An 18,167-nucleotide genomic window follows, 5' to 3' on the forward strand; every position below is an offset into this window, starting at 1 on the left:
CTATGAAAACTACTATAAGTCAGATTGGTATACAGACTCATGTGGCGAGTAGGATTCTAATCTTTCAAAGACTGACGTCTTAAACATTGTATCACCACTGTTTCTATTCGGTCATTGACAGTGCAATCTAAGCTGAGATATTTATCTACATACAAAATCTTACAAAGGGGTGTCTGTCACAAAGAGTGCACTTACACAAATATAGGGTCCTTTGAGTCTGGCAACAAAAACTGTAAAACAAGGGTACACACACCCAGACAAAACAGCTGTTAGGCACGTATGCTACCTGAGATCACAAGTGTATTACGTGCTTTTATATAAGTTGCTAAATATGCAATGTTTAGGAGTATTCATTGTAAAACTACACGTTTGCAGTAAGGAATATTAACTATATTTAGACTATATCATAATGTATAGTCTAAATGTCTTTTGCACAGGAATAAAATCAAAACATTTTGTTTGCTTAAATAGGGTAGATAATACAATATCCACATAATAGTTTAGAACAAGCCTATTTAGCCGTTGTCAAAAGCATGTAAATGTTAATAGTAACATATTTAGAAAAAAATATGCCTTAATTGATTGATTTAAGAATTGAATCCTTTCGAGCCTAACAATGTAAGATATTTTTTACCAATTTAATTATGGAATGGCAGTACGGACAATGAAAGCCAAATCTATACTATTATTATAAAGAGGTAAGCGTTTGTGAGTTTGTATGTTTGAGGCGGATAATCTCTGAAAGTACCGAACCAATTTCAAAAATTCTTTCACTTTTTTCAATTTTGAGATAAAAGCATATACAAGATTGCTACAGGCTTTTATCTCAAAATTCCCGCGGGAGCGAAGCCCCGGCCAACATCTAGTGTATTATAAAAAAAGCAAAGACATAATTTAGCTAATTAAAAAAAACTCAACTGTAAATGTGTTCAGTGTTCAAATATATTTGGAACTATTAATAATGAATAAGGAAATATTTATATAGTCTATCACTGAATTAAGCATACAACTGGTGGACAACATTTGTCTGAATAAATGAGATTTTATTAATGAATTTCGCGCTCCGTTTCGCGTTGCGTGACCATGTAAATGACAAACATAACACTTAATTTTGTACCATATTTTGTTTGGGGTAAAAATAAAGCTAACTACTTACATAAAGGAGTCATGTTTACGCAGATAAACTATGAAATACAGCTGTACTATTAAATATTCAAGATAACTTTAAAATTATGAAATATCGACGTAAAATTATAATTGAATAATACAACAATACCGAGAAGGGATTATGATCTGGTTAATTTATTTAAACAAGCATACGACCTGTCACGATTGACATTGAAACACGCCTTGGATACTGCATTTTCGCATTATAAACTTTAACGTCATGAAAATAATGTATATTTTGATTTAAAACTTATGATTACAAGGACACGTTCAAGTCATGCAAGGGAATGCATAATGACATTTGCAAAGTGCATTTTTGATGCATTTTGTTGATAAATAAATAAATATATACGGACAAGTGACACAGAATGAGTTAGCCCCAAAGTAAGTTCGATACTTGTGTTACGGCATAATAACTGAACGATACTATATTTTGTTACATAATAGATAAATAAATAATAAATATATTAGGACAAATCACACATATTGAGCTAGCTCCAAAGCAAGTTCGAGACTTGTGTTATGGGATACTAACTCAACGATACTATATTTTATAACAAATGCATATATAGATAAACATCCAAGACCTTGGGCAATCTTAAAAAATCAAATTGAATCACGTGTCACGCTTTTTCCGTCAATAATAATAGTAGGAGTGGTTCCATAGGAGAGCGTTTTGGGGGCTTTTTATTTAATTTAAACTTTGATGATAATTATTTGAACAACAGTAAGATCACAGTGCGATCGGGCCCTGCGAGAACTGAGTAGTTAATATTACATATGTAAATAAATAAATAAATATGTATGGACAAATCACACAGATTGAGTTGGCCCCAAAGTAAGTTCGAGACTTGTGTTAAAGGATAATAATAACATATACTTGTAGGTAAACATCCAAGACCCAAGTCAATCTGAAGATGATCATTTTCCATGTCGACCTGACCGGGGATCGAACCCGGGACCTCCAGTGTAGCAGTCCGGCATGATGACCATTAGGCTCAAAATGTATTATTGTATAATGAACCATTCGAGGTAATTTCTGAAAACCAGCTAAACTTTACTACTTTAAAACTGGACTGTAACAGGTTAAGTAACTCCCGAATGACGTAATTTTAACTTGTCTTCACCTCGTTCTTACCCAATAAGTTAACCTGTTTTTAGTGTTGACTATCTGACATATAGCAATAAGATCAAACGTGTTCTATGAATAGATTCAAGGAAACAGATGGAATTTTTTTCTTTTACAAAATAGTTACATTATGTTCGCACGGGCGTAAAAAAGACTCTAGCGCACTCAGAAGTAAAAAAAACGCTAGCGCAATTTTAGCGCTTTTGCCATACTCGTAAGTGAAATTCGATATTCGATCTACCGTCCTATGTCCAAAACGCGGGAAAAAAATGTTACGAAATTGTGAATATTTCAAAAACGACTTAACCGATTTTGATGCCCCACGAACTTATAAATTCTATTGGCAGATCTTACATAACCTTTTAAATTTCATAAATATGAGACCAACAGTTCGCGTTACAAACATGCATACATACAAAAAAATTATTTTTGCCCCAAAGTGGATTTGTAGACCAGAATGAACACGAATTTATTCCAATGAATTTTTATACACATTGACAAAACTCCCGTGCGTACAAGGTGTTACACTCTGTCCAATAAATCGGCCAGATTTTCATAAAACTTCTGTCAGAAATAGGTTTCGTCGTTTTGTTTCATTCAACGCTAAATGAGTTGCAATAATGTGTAAAAGTATGAAAAATGTACAAAAAAGTAACTTCTCACACTCAAAATTTAAAAAAAATAAGGATATTTATTTTTCTACTTCGATCGATGATGGGATGTTGTCTTAATGTGAAGAAGAGTCAATTATTCTTTTTGTAACTAGTTTTCTATATCTAGTACACATGAAAATCTATCCTAATCACACTTTCCTGGTTCTCCCATAAACTTTTCTGGGGGCTTAAAGGATATATATCTCTCTCTCTCTCTGTCTCTCTTAAAATACGATCCTGTCAGAACCTATTGAATGATCAACATTGCAATTCTTAACATCAATTATTTCACAATATTTTTTTAAAATAATGCGATTGATTTCAGGTCGAATCGTTCCGTTAAAGTTGCTGATTTTCAGGCCCCATGTCATGTCAATTAATATTTCAATTGTAACATATTTTTACATTCTCCTTTGTCCTCCAGCGACATACAATGTATGTTCATGCCACGCGTGTACACTATACAAACAACTTCAGATGTCAATGTAGATATGTTATTCAATTCCACACAGCGCGCAGCGTGCACTAAATATGTAGTTTTCGATATTTTGTTGTATTATGCATCAGTCAGGTTCGGTCTTGTATTGACAGCTTACAAACCAACTGACCTTGCCATTAAGAATGCCTCTCACTCACAGATACAAAATAAATAAGGCACAGGAGGAAGGCAGGAAAAAATGCACAAGGGAGTGTCGCGGTGTCGCACTAGTCAACTTTGACGATAACTTTAATCTGCGCACAACGGAATGTTCGCCATTTTATCTAATCGTCGATTGTCATCCTAAGTTATAATAATTAAAGTAATATTATGAATGCGAAAGTTTGTGACGGTATATGTGTGTATGTTTGTTAGTCTTTCACGCAAATTTTACAGGACGCATTGTTAGGTAATTATGTTATAAAAAAACACGGGTAGAACATAACCTGCAATAACATAGGGTACTCTTTGTCCCGAAATTCCCATGGGAGCGAAGCCGCGCAGCACAGCTAGTCATAACTTTTAAGTTGAAAACTATCGATTTTATCACAAGGTACCTATATATTTGTTGTGAAAAGTTATGATTTTGTTCTTTCCTTATTTGATGGAGATATTTTATATTAAATGTAATGATTACATAGTTTAAGTTTATGGGCTATTCTAACAGAATGTATAATTGGTCGTTGCCTTTGACAAATGGGACTATTATTGAAATCAGATGCATTAAATTGCATAAACACATCAAAGCTCAACCATGGGAGATATTTCTTAGATTATAGAAACATAGGAAACCAATATTAATACTTGCGGCTATACATACTAATAAAAATGATTTCTCAAAAAATTGTATACAACAGTGAATACCGCATCGAGAAGACACAATATCGTAAGTAAGTGGAGAGGATACTAAAACGTTAAAATCAAGAGTAATTGTGAATAGTTTTTCCAAATTCTTCACAATAAAAATGTTAAACACATATCAAGGTCGATTGTTCATCAGGTTGACAGATTGAGTGTTCGAGATATGTTACCTCCACTTTCTCAATATGGACTACACAATTTTTTTTTCTGCACTCTGAAGTTTTCACAATTATTTCCTAAATATTTACTTGAATTTGTAAACATACAACGAAATTTTAAAAAGGAACACCCATACCACACGCACATGTAGTGTTTTTGTAAAACTATTGTATTTAATTACACTGTAACAACATGTAAACTATTACACTGTAACAACATGTAAACTAGTTCTATGACGGCATTATGATCTTAAACACTGTGCTTCTTGTGGCTTACTTTCATGCTTTAGACAAAGATAGACAACACGCATCTCTTTTCAAAATTACATTAAACATGTTCCCACAGGTTAAAAAGTAATCTACACAAGAAATGGTAAACTCGCGTGGACATACCGTCCATTTTACCACGAGCCCCCATGCCTCGCCTTTGGATTACGAGCAGGCTACATTTATAGGTGTTTTATGAAGATGGACGGGTCGACATGTAATGGTGGTTGGAAAGTAGAAGTCATTATAACGATGAGCCATGCCTTCCGGATTTTGCTTGCATTGTTCTGTGTTTCTCACATTAGACCGTGTCCGATTCGATTTTACGTTTAGGTTGAAAAAGTATTGTATATTGATTGGCTGGTAAAAAAAATATGTTCTAATTTGCAATTCGATGTAAGTAGTCGTTGTGGATATTAGATTATATAATGGCCGCGGCGCGACCCTCAGTTGTGAAGAATACGAGTTCTTCTTCATTATGTGTGTAAATTTTATCTTATCCAGAGCTAGTCTGATCAATTGTTGTTTTGACTCACGTCCACTCTCTGATGTTTTTGAGCCAAGACATCTTGTGTCCTCCAAATTTCCGCTTTCCGAAATACTAATACAACTAGAATAAGACTACAGGTTAAAGAATTTTGGATATCAATCAGAAGATTATCTCCTACTCAAAAATTTAGAAACATTATACATATATTATAAGTATGTAGACATTGTATGGAGTTTCGACGTTCGAATACGTCAACATACGTAAGTGTTAAAATCTATAGAAAACAACGGAGCCGCTTCGAATAAAAAATCTAAAATAAACTGTACTTACATAGAAGCAATTTCTTTAGCCATAACTATCTTCTTCCTTAAAGTCTCGTACAGACACAAAGGTAACTTGTCTCTGGACAAAAATAAAACCATAGACACGTGTTACACTCATCCGTAACGTCGTAATTCATCGACGGAAGTCCACAAAGTTAGTTTACGGCTTTCGCTAAAAATAGCGCCACCTGGTATCTGACGTAAACATTAAATAGGACTGGAAGACTGTTAAATCATTTTGATTCCTACAAACCGTTTTATTCCGAGGAGTTTGATAGCCTAGCACCGTGTGAATTCTCAGGAATTATCCCACTTGAGCATAAAATTAATCATTAAATATCACTTACCTCTTTAAGTAATCTTTTACTAATTTTATGTTTTAATAACTACGCCGCCGACGCGAATTAACACGTACATTTGTGTAAGTAGTTTGTTTAAGATACCAATTTTATTTCTCTTCATAGTCGTATTCCTGATGGCTGAGGGTCGTGGTCATTACGTGGAATGAAACACACACATCTTTCTTGGCATTATTAATGGAGTGGTTTGTCACTACCTTCTCCATTTCACACACAAGTTAATAATAATCAATCAGTGTGCAGGTTTCCTCACAATGTTTTCCTTCACCGGAAGCATGTAGTGGTCAGTAGTATAATATTGGGCATTCTAAATCACTGCAGTGATTTAGAATCCCCAATATTATATCCCTTCAGAGTATTTGCAAATTATTCTCAGAGTCAGTTTGTTTCGAATATATTATATATAAACGACCTCACAACGTTTTCCTTCACCGGAAGCAAGTGGTGGTCTATGAAAACTACTATACATGAGTCAGATTGGTATACAAACTCATGTGGCACGAGTAGGATTCGAACCTGGGACCATTCGATCCACAGGCGGGCTTTTTAACACCACCACCGCTTCATTTTATTTAGTGCAGGGAAAAACCAGCAATATACATCGAAACCGCAAAATTTGGCGAACAAATTTGGGACGAAATCAAGTTTTCTTTTTTTAGGCATAGTCTTTATCTTCTATCATCCTCTTCCTCTTGAAATTCTTTGAATTGTAGTACATAGATTATATGTAAATATAGTTAATTTTCTTTCTGTAACAAGAATTTAGCAGACTTTGGCAAATCTTTAGACCTTTCAAATACAATACACGAAAGCGGGACTATTATATTTCCTCTTGTTACTGACCAACTTTCCTGCAGTTTTTATTGTAGTTTAATTAGCAAACTCAACTCTCGGGTCAATGCACGGGTTATTTCCTCATAAAATAACGTATGACATTCTTTATAAAACACATTCCAAGTAAGTTAATTTTAGTTATATAATTAAAAGCGTTACTTTAGGTAATAAACGCAACATTTTGTCGTCGAATACACACGAGACGCTTGATGAGATATAAACTCATAAAAAAGATTATAAAACCGTTTTTTAAAGTACTAAATCCAGGCAGTACATGCCCATAAAGTTTCCCGAGTCAAAAGTTTTAGGCGGCCAGGAAAAATTTGGATGTTTAAAAATGTGTTAAAGTTAAATCTATTTATAAATGAAACCTTATTATTACTTTTAAGGTTTCATTTATGTTGGCATTAAAAAGTTAACAGTTAACGGATATCTTTGACATATTGATAAGTCAAATGTTCTTCTTTTTTCGAACTATGACACGCTTGCATAAAACTGTCACGGTTACATCAGTTTCTATCACATACCAATATTCGTCTGTGTTTGACATGATTTCTTGTTTCCTAATTTTCAGTTCAAAATCACACGTGCACCATTACCCTCCTTTCCGACGTCGGCTAACAATGTCGGTATATTCTCACAAATTCACAATACCATTGTTTGGTTTGCATCACAGTCGCGTGTTGCATGAATGCAGAAAATGTATGAGCGATTTGTTTTGCTGTCGTGTATGGATTGAGATGAAACATGTGTTGATAGGCAACTGTATGTTCTAAATGAGGTTGTTCAAATCGCTGATGTAACAGTTACAAAGAATATTGAGATAATAACTAGAAGATAAATATAGTAGGTAACCACTAGCCCCGAGGCTCCGGGGCCCCGGGGCGGGACTCCTCGTGAACTCACCAAGGACGTATCCAGAGAAACAGAAAAGGTCAATCATAAGAAAAAAGCCACTTATACTACTGGTACAGTATAAAAATATAAAAGACAAATCACACAGATTGAGTGGGCCACAAAGTAAGTTCGAGACCTGTGTTATGAACTTAACGGTAATATGTTTTATTTTACACAGGTCAATCTGAACAAGTTAATTTTCCATATTGACTTGACCGGGATCGAAGCCGGGATCCCCAGTGTAACAGTCCGGCATGATGACCAAAGAGGTCGTCGAGAAAGAAAAGATGTTGTATCTTCCGTAAGTACTTTTTAAATTGATCATAACACTAGTTGTTCGCCACGAAATTAGACCTCGCGATCACAATAAATTTTGATGAGTTGTTACAAAATTGTGAATATTTCAAAAACGACTTAAACCGATTTTGACGCAATACGAACATAAAAATTCTACTGACGGATCCTACATACCTTTTAAATTTCATCAAAATCAGACCAACGGGTAAAATGTTGTCGCGTTACAATACAAACATACAAAGAAAATATCCCCCAAGACACTAACGGTTATTTAGTCATTATACCTGATGTACTTAGTTTTAATGAATGCAATCTTTTACCAATTCACCTTGATCCAAAACGTTTTCGAAACAAGGATTATATGACTCAGTCAACAGTAACGAACATCCCATTTCTCCGAAGAATAATATGATTCGATAAATAACAGTAAGTGTTATCGTTAACACAATTTTTAACAAGGAATCGTGGGCAACCGGTCCATATATTATACTCGATTATTCGAATGTTTGCATCGATATGTCTCAGTGAGATAATCGGAGTGGGCGGCACCTTGACACGGATAGTTGTCTGCAAGTCAATTTATCCCGCTTGAAACCCTATGAGATGGTAATAAAGGCGAATTAAGGTATATAGGATGTGTTGTTGTTTGTACAATGGCCGAATTTTGTGTTGTTGAATGAAATTTCGATGACTCAAAAAGGGAAGTGATATATTTTTATGTCGCGGCATGAATTTCTTGTGGCCTTTTTTCAATGGGCGTTCGCAAATGGCAATAACTTCGTCATTGTTATTTATTTTGGATTGATTAATAGCAGTTCCTAATTCATCTTTTCTTTTTTAAAGTTGCATGATTGCATGGTGTTTTCATCAGTTTTGCTGGAAAAGAGAAAGACACAGAACGAGATAGATGGTCGGATGACTTAAAAAGATTTGACAAGAAATGCCAAGTACATGAAATGTGTGGAAGAAGTTGGGGTGGCTTTTGCTCTGATAGATTGACGAAAGGCAAAACATCATTTAAACGTCCCCACTGCTGGGGCACTGGCCTTCCTTAGGGATAAATAAACAAGATACCTATAGGAAAAAAATATTTTGTTCCAATCTGTTAGTTTTTCATACATACATATTTCGCAATAAATTAAGACTTATATAGATTATAAATTACCTTTACCCGTGGGAAAATTACGCGGGCGAAGCTGCGGGCACAAGCTACTTAGTAGGGAATAAAACTGTAAATTTCGGTGTATTCAAACGGTCAACAAAATATTTGTATTTTGGCGAGAAAAAATATATTTTGGTTAGCATAAAAGATGGTACAAATAAATACCTATAGTCTGAAAACTAGAGATGCAGACGACCGTGCGAACTGGAGACGAAAAAGTAGGAAAGCGGACCCTGGGCTCGGAATTTCAACGGTTAAGGAAGAAACCTGGAAAACGCTCAGATGAGAGAGAGAGAGAGAGAGACATAAATGCTTCTATGCATTTTAAATGACAGATTAAAATCTCAAATTACAGCAGCAGTAATAATTCAAGCCATCATCAGCTGACCCACTGTCTCCAGGAAATCCAATTGAAATAAATCAGATGAAATCGACCTTAACCGACAATTAAAAAAGAGGAAACGCGATATTGATCGCTCGCCGTAATGCCACATCAGAAAATGAGAAAAAAATTGTTATAGACATGCAATAAGTGAGTCTTCGTGCAATAAATATCAAAGATAGATGGCTTTGCAAAAGTCTATTCGCATTGGATCTGAAAGGTTTTGTTCCAATTCTCGAAAAGTCGCAACTACAACATACTTATTTTTTTATTATCAACAGTGGTCGTTCTGATGTGCCAGTAATTTTAAAGTTTTTCGAGAAATCCCAACTGATACTATAAATGCAAAACTAAATTTGTTTGTTTGTTACTTCTTCACGCATTATCTACTGGACCGATTGTTATGAAATTTGGTACACGGGTAGAAAATAACCTGGAATAATACATAGGGTACTTTTTATCCCGAAATTATCTCGGGAGCAAAGCCGCGGGGCGTAGCTAGTATTATATAATTTAAAATTTAATCGTAAATTTGAATGAATGTTTTGAAAGTCAAATAAGTGCGAAATTATTTTGTACTATGTGATTTTATTATTCTAGACATTAACAAAGCAATAGGAGCTCCAAATAATATTGTAAAATTTAAATTTAACACCACATGCCGCCTATTCTCTCTTGAGAAAGGTCTTGGTTTTTGAAAGAAATTTTGGAAATTCAACACACAAGGTGAAACAGGGCAAATTTTGTATGATAAAAAAACAAAGTACTTTTTGGCGCAACCACAGCTGTGCGAAGTAAAATTTGAGGAAGAAGAGAAGGCATAAAGGGAACAATATTTTGTACACAATTCATGATCACGAAACTGTGCCTCAAGAGTCAAGAAGTGCCATCGGATGTGACGTCACATTCGATGGGTCATAAAAATTACCATTTAATTGTATGTAAAACAAGGCATTTTAGCGAAAGTTGTAATTTTGTAGAATGAGGTTAATTCGCGTGGCATTTCCAAGACAATGATTGTGTTTGCTTTTATCGTGAATGAAATACAAAAGTTATGGCGGATTCAAATTCTCTGTGATAGAAAAGTCTGTCTGTTTTGCTAATAAAAATATGTTTGTTTAATTATTCGACGGTGGAAACTTTGCCTACTTTTAAGATGATGTTTCTATACTTTCCATCGTAAAAACATATATGTTAGGTTAGTAGTATCATTGACAACTGGTATTTCGCTAAAATTATGATTTTATAGTTATTTAGTTATTTTATAGTGCCCAACATCGACAGGAATTTGGAAATGCTGAAAATTGAAAGAGGATTGAAAGAGATTCCCAGAGTACTATATTTTATTGTTTCGAAAAAAATAATATTCCATTCATTAATTCCTAAAATACTCCACAGAATTATTATTATAAGGCATGGGGGGTGGGTTCATAGATCTTTAAATGACATGATATATATAATTAATACATCCCATTGATTAGTTGGCAATCCCAAACTATTAAGGGCTCTAGTACTTCAGAGGCATGTGCATTCTGTAACAAAGCTCATAGATTGATAGAATGTACAGATCCAGCTTGTTGTACAAGATGACTATATACTTGCAATGGTGACAGATGAAATAAATCAGAATTTTGGCGCGTGGTTCCACCATAGAATTGTCCTAGAATTAGACCACTCTAGACCTTATATTCTACCATGTGTCGTACGAGAAGGCGATAAAGAGTCTTTAAAATTTGTTAGGTACAATATAGATACAATACAATTCCCAAGAAAGGTTGACGTCAAACAGTTACTTTTATGTTATCCCTGGACTTCGTGGCGTCACAGCCCCAATATCACAGTCATTAAATAGATTTCGATCGATATTTAAATAACAAAATACATGCACGCACGTGGTTCAAAATTTTTATTTATTTAGAAATTCTATTCTATAAATGGTCATTATTATCCAATTTCAGCATTTGTATCCAATACAATATTTTTTGTTGCTTGTAGGTCATTGCTTTTAGGTTTAACTTTCGATTCACTATAATTCGGTTAAGGAGTTCAATTGAATTATATCCGCTTTTCGCATTAGGCAAATGAAATCCAATATTGGTGTCTTTTCATTATTAAAATTAAGATTCTATGCATCACGTTGAATTACTAGCTGTGCTAAATTTTAATATAACGGTACTGAACTCTAAAAATATCTATGCGCCTAAATTCACCATCACTAATTTAATATGATAAATCAAAAAGAATACATACATACCTATGTAAAATTTACAAATACCTATATCAACCTATATATTTGTATTTCCAGAATTATTGATTTATTTTTAAATTTTAATTATTTTTTTCATTGCAAAAACATCAATATTACCCACCCAATTTTAGATGTAGTTTACTGAACAAGCTACTAAAAGTTTTTTGAAAAAAACTTTAGATTATTTATTGCAGGAACGTTAAAATTATTATGCATTAAATTACAAAAGGCAGGTGACATTTATTGCATTCTTACTTGCATTAATTTTATTACCATTTATCAATGTGTGCTTGGCAATTTATATTTGGCATTTTATTTATTGAATTCGAATCGACACTAAGTAGTTGTAGGTATTTTAAGTTACTAGTTGTGCCCCGGGGCTCCACTCCCATGGGAAATTCGGGATAAAAAGCACTGTATGGTTAACACATTCCAGGTTATATTCTACCCGTGTACCAAATTACATAAGATCCTCACAAACTTTCTTATTTATACTAGGACTAGCTGTAAGTCTCGTGAAAGCCGCATGAAAATCAGGATTAGCTTTTGACCGCGGTTTCGCCCGCGTGAATTGCCCACGGGAACATACGTTTGCGATGAACTCAAAAACTACTGCACAGATTTTCATAAGGTTTTCACCAATAGATAGTGTGATTCCTGAAGAAGGTTTAGGTGTATAATTTATTATGATTTTACCCGAGCGAAGCCCGGACGGGCCGCTAGTATTAAATAATTTAGATAAGAGATAGTGCAACTGAACAGTAGCACTGTAGTTAAATAAAATTGTGTAATTATGACTACATTATTCTTAAAACTAGGAAATATCATACTTATCCCACGGAGTTAGAGTTTAAAATTAAATGAAGTTTTGAAACCAATTTTGTTGGTAACTGCGTATTACGTGTGAGAACTATCCATCGAATAGTATGTGTGTATGTACGTACGAGTATGTTATTATATGTAATATGGCAAGAATAAGTGAACCTTTCGACGCCGCTTGTAGCCATGATACAACCTTTACTAGGTTTGTGTACAAAATATACGTATTAGTTTCGTTTACTAGCTTTTGTCCGCGGCTTCGCCTGCGTTTTCCCACTGGAACTATTTTCCTAACTAAAATTATATATGCGAAAGTAAGTTAGTTTGTTACCTCTTCACGCTCTATCTACTCAACCAATGTTATTGAAATTTTGCATACATGTAATTTGAAGTATGGAGATGGACTTACCTTTACCTTTACTTACCATCACGGAAAAATAACGGAATTTCCATAGGAAATTCACGCGGGCGAAGCCGTGAGCAAGAGCTAGTTAAATAAATACAATATTAATATAATACATTGCATAGAATAAAAAAATATAGCGTACAAGTCGTCAGCACCAATGACTTGACATAAAAATCTAGTAACTACATTGTATAAAACAAAGTCGCTTACCGCTGCTTGTCTGTCTGTCTGTCCCTATGTATTCATTCTTACACTTTTGAAACTATACGCAACGGATTTTGATGCTGGTTTTTTAATATACATTGTGGTTACTGAGAATGGGTTATAGGTGTGTAATTTGCTGTTTTACTCGAGCGATGCCGAGCCAGATCGCTAGTAAAGTAAAACAAAATGCCAGTATACCAACAAAACTTTCACACACCATACTTTCGCCATAAGATCATAAGAGTCATTCCGTGCACGACATAATAGTTAGACGCAATATGAAACCATGCCCAGTACTGGGTCGGTTACTCAACATTATATATTTGGGTTTCGTACCAATGGGAAGAGATTTCACGCAGAAAAATGTCTGAATATGCCACTACCAAAAGGGCAGAATTCTAAAAATTCTTTTAGAAGAATTTTTTTCATCTCATTATTATTTTCAAAAATAAGTCAAAAAGCATGTGTGACATGATTCAAATTCAAATTCAAATTCAAAATTCTTTATTCAATTTAGGATGATATACATCACTTATTGACGTCAAAAATTACTTAAACTAAGTCTACTGCCGGCTTCCAAAGCGCAGGTGAAGAAGAAGCGGCGCAACAAACTTCACCGCAGCCATGTATAACAAATCAATTTTTTCATAATGGGCCTACTTGTAAAAAGGAAAAGTTATATTTAAGTCTGTTTTATTTCATAGAGGACTGCGACAACCAATGAAAAGATAAAGTGGAAATAATTATTAGGAACGCGGATGCTGGGCTCCGACTGTGGCTGAGGAAGACCGGGAATACCCTCATAGAGATAGTGTAGATGTTATAAAAGATTAGAGAATTGATAAAGGGATTTTAAAACATGTTAACATTCTCTACGGCGGGATACATAGGTTCATTCTTATAACATAATGTATCTGTGTTCGATAAAATACTGATTTTATGTGTTAAAAAACTAATTATAGTATCAAATTGGTATTCAAAGTAGATGGAAATGCAATATTTTGAGGTAAGTGGCCATGGCATATGGCCGGAACTCTTATTGTGTGAGCCAAACTCGTGCTCGACAGTTTTTTCTATTAGAAATAACGGTTGGGTTACAATTCATGAGTAACAATCACGCACTTGCCGAAATCTAACGTAAGGAATACTCGATTTGACATGGCCTTGTTTTTTCAATGCACTAAAATACACAGCTATTGTACCTACCTATATCGACTGGAAATTGCACGTGTTTACAACACTTTCGTGTGTCGTCAATTCGGAGGATTTTTTTTTTAATCCTATAACACGCAGTAAAGTATACAGATAGCAAGTTCCAAATTCAAATCATTTATTCAGAAATTAGACCTTTACAGGCACTTTTACTCGTCAATTTTTATATTTATAGTTATTTCTCACAAGCTACAAACTACTGACAATGTTTTTTTCTAATAATATATAAAAGTACATAATGTACATAGTCAAAAGTCATACATCTCATATCGAGAAACGAGATGACCAGTTAGTTCCCTCTGGCAGCATCCGTTCACGAGTTGACGCATGGGTTAGCCATCGCCTTTTTTTTTTTGTTTACCCAGGGGAATGCTTGTTACGCACTGAGTGTGGGACTCCTGGGCCGCTAGTCGGCCCAGCCTACCCACTAAACCCCTGGGGCGTTTCCACGCTGTCGTTATGGGGGACGTCACGGGGTCGCTAGGCATTTCACTGCGACGCCCCCCCGGCTGGCCTTTTGGCCCGACCTGGGCGAGCAGCAAGCACAAGTGCTAACCACCCGCCACTTACGCCACGCGAGCGTGGCGCGGACCATCAAGCCCGCTCCGCGCACCAGTCAGAAAGCTGACGGGGGAGCGGGCATCACCGACCGCTGGTCCTGATGGGACCAGGGGTCACAACACACACAGGACACACACAAAATCTTGGGTGCCACAGGGCACCCAAGTCTGCCTCTGTACGGGCGCAAGAGATGATAGGCAGGTGACACCCACACATTGCGCCCGATACAGAGGCAGCCACCCTTCGGCCGCAGAGGACAGGGGGATCGTCGAGAGACATACTGACTCTCCTCTTCTCCTGCGGCCCCACCGTACCGCAGCGTGTTCAGCCCCACGGCCGCGCTGTGGTCGCGGAGGACAAACCCCCGCGACCCCACCTCTGGTCCCCTCTAGTTTCCACATCCAAATGGCAGTACTACTGAGGGGACCGTCCACCAGGCCCAGAGCACCCACCAAAGTCTCTGGGCCTTGGGTTCCTCTTGGTTCACCGGGGTGGCTGGTTGTGTCGGACCAGCCCCCCCGGTTACTAAGCCCCACCATCGCGAGAAGATGGGAACCCGCCCCGGGTTAGCCATCGCCTAGCTCAACCATAATAGCGGAATCTCCTCACCTCACGACCCGGCCCACGATTCCATGTTTTTACAAAAGAATACAAAAAAATCTTTTCACAATATTTCTATGTTTTTAAACATTATACCTACTTAGATAATAATAATAATAGTTTTAAATGTTGTACTCTCTGTATATATAGATGTAGGTATATTAAACATAAATAAATAAAAATAATTTCAGAGCTTACTGGCTACAAATATTAATAGCTAAACCGCTCCTACCTGCGAAGTAGGTACCTACATAGATGAACAGACGAAACTAGGAAATAGCGGTACAAAGATGTTAATAAGTAAACAATAATAAGGAATATATAGATCAATTACACAGCTTGTATTAGCCCCAAAGAAAGTTCAGAGACTTGTGTAATTCCATTTATTTCGTTTAACATTACCTTTCTACATGCTTGCGTGTATGCTTTTCCTGACAGTCAGTTTTTTTAGTTTTTTTCGTTAATCTTCTTCCATATTTAAATGAAGATCACGTGTTATGGTTACTTTATCTAGATGGACAGTATTTCAGACAAAATGATCCTTATTTTAATAACTAAGTGATAAATCTCGGTTCCTTGTGACTACGAACATAATCGTGCACTTTAAGCGTATGATGTGGGTAGATCCTATTATAGGTAATATTATTATTAATTAAAACAGTAATTTAAAAAGTTTAAATAAATATACATATCCTGGTTGCACAAGCTAAGCTCATTTTCATAGTTTCTTTCTATTGTCAGTAATTATTTCCTGATGAAAGAACAGTTTAAAAAATTCGTAAAAAACAATAACCAGGAGTACCACCTATAGGTACATAATCCCCATCATTTCATACAAATTTTTACATTTGAAATGGTGACACCAAATGTATGGTAATTTAACATTTTACAATCAATCCGATCAATGTAAATGATAAAAAAACTGGAAATTCTGAATTATCATGATTTTGTTTGGTGCAGGTCATGGCGTTTTATTTGCTTATTAATTAAAATTGCGGTTTATGTAAATAAAAAAAATATCTATGAAAAATAAGAATTAAATACGGGCAGCTTGGTGGTGTCCAATGAAACATTTACACGACCAATTTATGTGAAATTATTGAAATAAATATATAATAAAAATCTAAAAGCTAGATGCATCCTTTTCGCTATAATGACGTTAAAAATTTGATATTCATTAAAATATAAATTTTTTGTTGACAAGTCGTAAAAATTAATGCAGTAAGATTGCAATTAGAATCTAGTAGGTATTTCATGAAATATCTCTTGTATCGGCGACTTACAAAGTAAACCGACCGATTGTAAGAGTAACTCGCAAGATGAAATCTCGACGAAACAGATATCATTTAGAATCAGCCAGACAGCAATTTGAAATGCGACCTAGATAGGCGTTTTCTTCACAAAACAGCCGGAGCCTGGTGTAGTAGCCAATCATTTGGATCGCGGACAAGTATTTTTTTTACCGCGAATACCTCTATACATCTAAGAACCGGCATGGCATCGCAAAGCATGGAAAGAACAGTTAAAATAACTTTAGAATTTAGAATACTCACGCGATGGGGTCCGTAGGAGATGTTTAGAAAGATTGGTTCAAAAGTGATGTGACACTGAGACACAGGTGTTCGAGTTCACTGTTTGGACACTGTTAGTTTATATTCACGGATGTTATTTGTGTTTTTACAGGTCGATCAGTTCTAAAAGCGGTGCACCGGTGCGCGTGAATCGGAACGGAGTCCTGCAACGTGTTGACTTCGCGGCGCCGCGCGGCGGACTGGTCGGTGGAACGGAACGTGTCATTTAGGCCCGCTCGCCCGTACCTGGTTCGTGATTTGTTTCAACCGGCTGGCTGCATTTGAGGGTTAAGTTCGGGATTTTGTGGGATCACTGGAGTCATTAGCCTAGGTTGTTATAATCTATCATAATTATTAGATCGCTGTGGTCTCGTTGCATCGTAATTTTGAATGTTAAGTGGATTTGTTTGAAGGTAGGAAAATAATCTAAGACATAATGTGTATACCTATACACCATTATAAGCTACTTAAGAAGCTGTCATCCTAATTTGTCTCAACCACAGCGTCATCTCGAGTGTTGTCTGTCGCCTTCGGGGCCGTGACGCTGCGAGACCCGGTCGTTGTATACCTAAATAAACTTTACATCAGGCATCAACCCCAGTCAGGAATACTATAGGTACCTATTACCACGTAATACTGCCACAGCGGGAACACATTTGCGGGAGGATATGCAATTTAACATTGTTTCTGAATTAATAAATAAATGGATAAGGACAAAGACGAATTGATTCAAGTCAAAAATTCTACTAGGCGACGTGACTTGCATGTAAATTCCACAGTCAGATCTTATGATCTAGAATATTATTAACATTTGCGTGTAAAACCTACATAAATTACTCGGTCAGGTTGCAGGGCGGTTCATTCTAGTTATATAACATAACAGCATAAGCAAGTGCACTTATAAACAAATCTACAAATTACATAAGCAGTTTCACACTGGTCGAGTTACTGGGCGAATGACTTGATTGTAATCGAAATTCCATGTCATCCATTCCATATTCGTATTTCATATTCCATGTGGCATCCATGTCCGATGATAGATTATTGATATCGTGTTGAGATTTTTTTAGTCAACATTATATCGAATGT

The 18,167-nt window shown here is 35.8% G+C and overlaps 1 protein-coding gene across 4 annotated transcripts in view; it reads right to left on the bottom strand.

Moving 5' to 3' along the window:
• smash (smallish) overlaps positions 1–17,288 on the bottom strand; it is a 149,817-nt gene extending 132,529 nt beyond the window's left edge. For all 4 annotated transcript variants that reach the window (XM_053759923.2, XM_053759925.2, XM_053759924.2 and 1 more), the window contains exon 1: positions 17,061–17,288. The gene's annotated coding sequence lies outside the window, so the exon portion shown is untranslated. The remainder of the gene's footprint in view (positions 1–17,060) is intronic.
• Positions 17,289–18,167: the final 879 nt, after the last annotated feature.

Source organism: Plodia interpunctella, chromosome 19 (genome assembly GCF_027563975.2).
Source record: "Plodia interpunctella isolate USDA-ARS_2022_Savannah chromosome 19, ilPloInte3.2, whole genome shotgun sequence".
NCBI lineage: Eukaryota > Metazoa > Arthropoda > Insecta > Lepidoptera > Pyralidae > Plodia > Plodia interpunctella.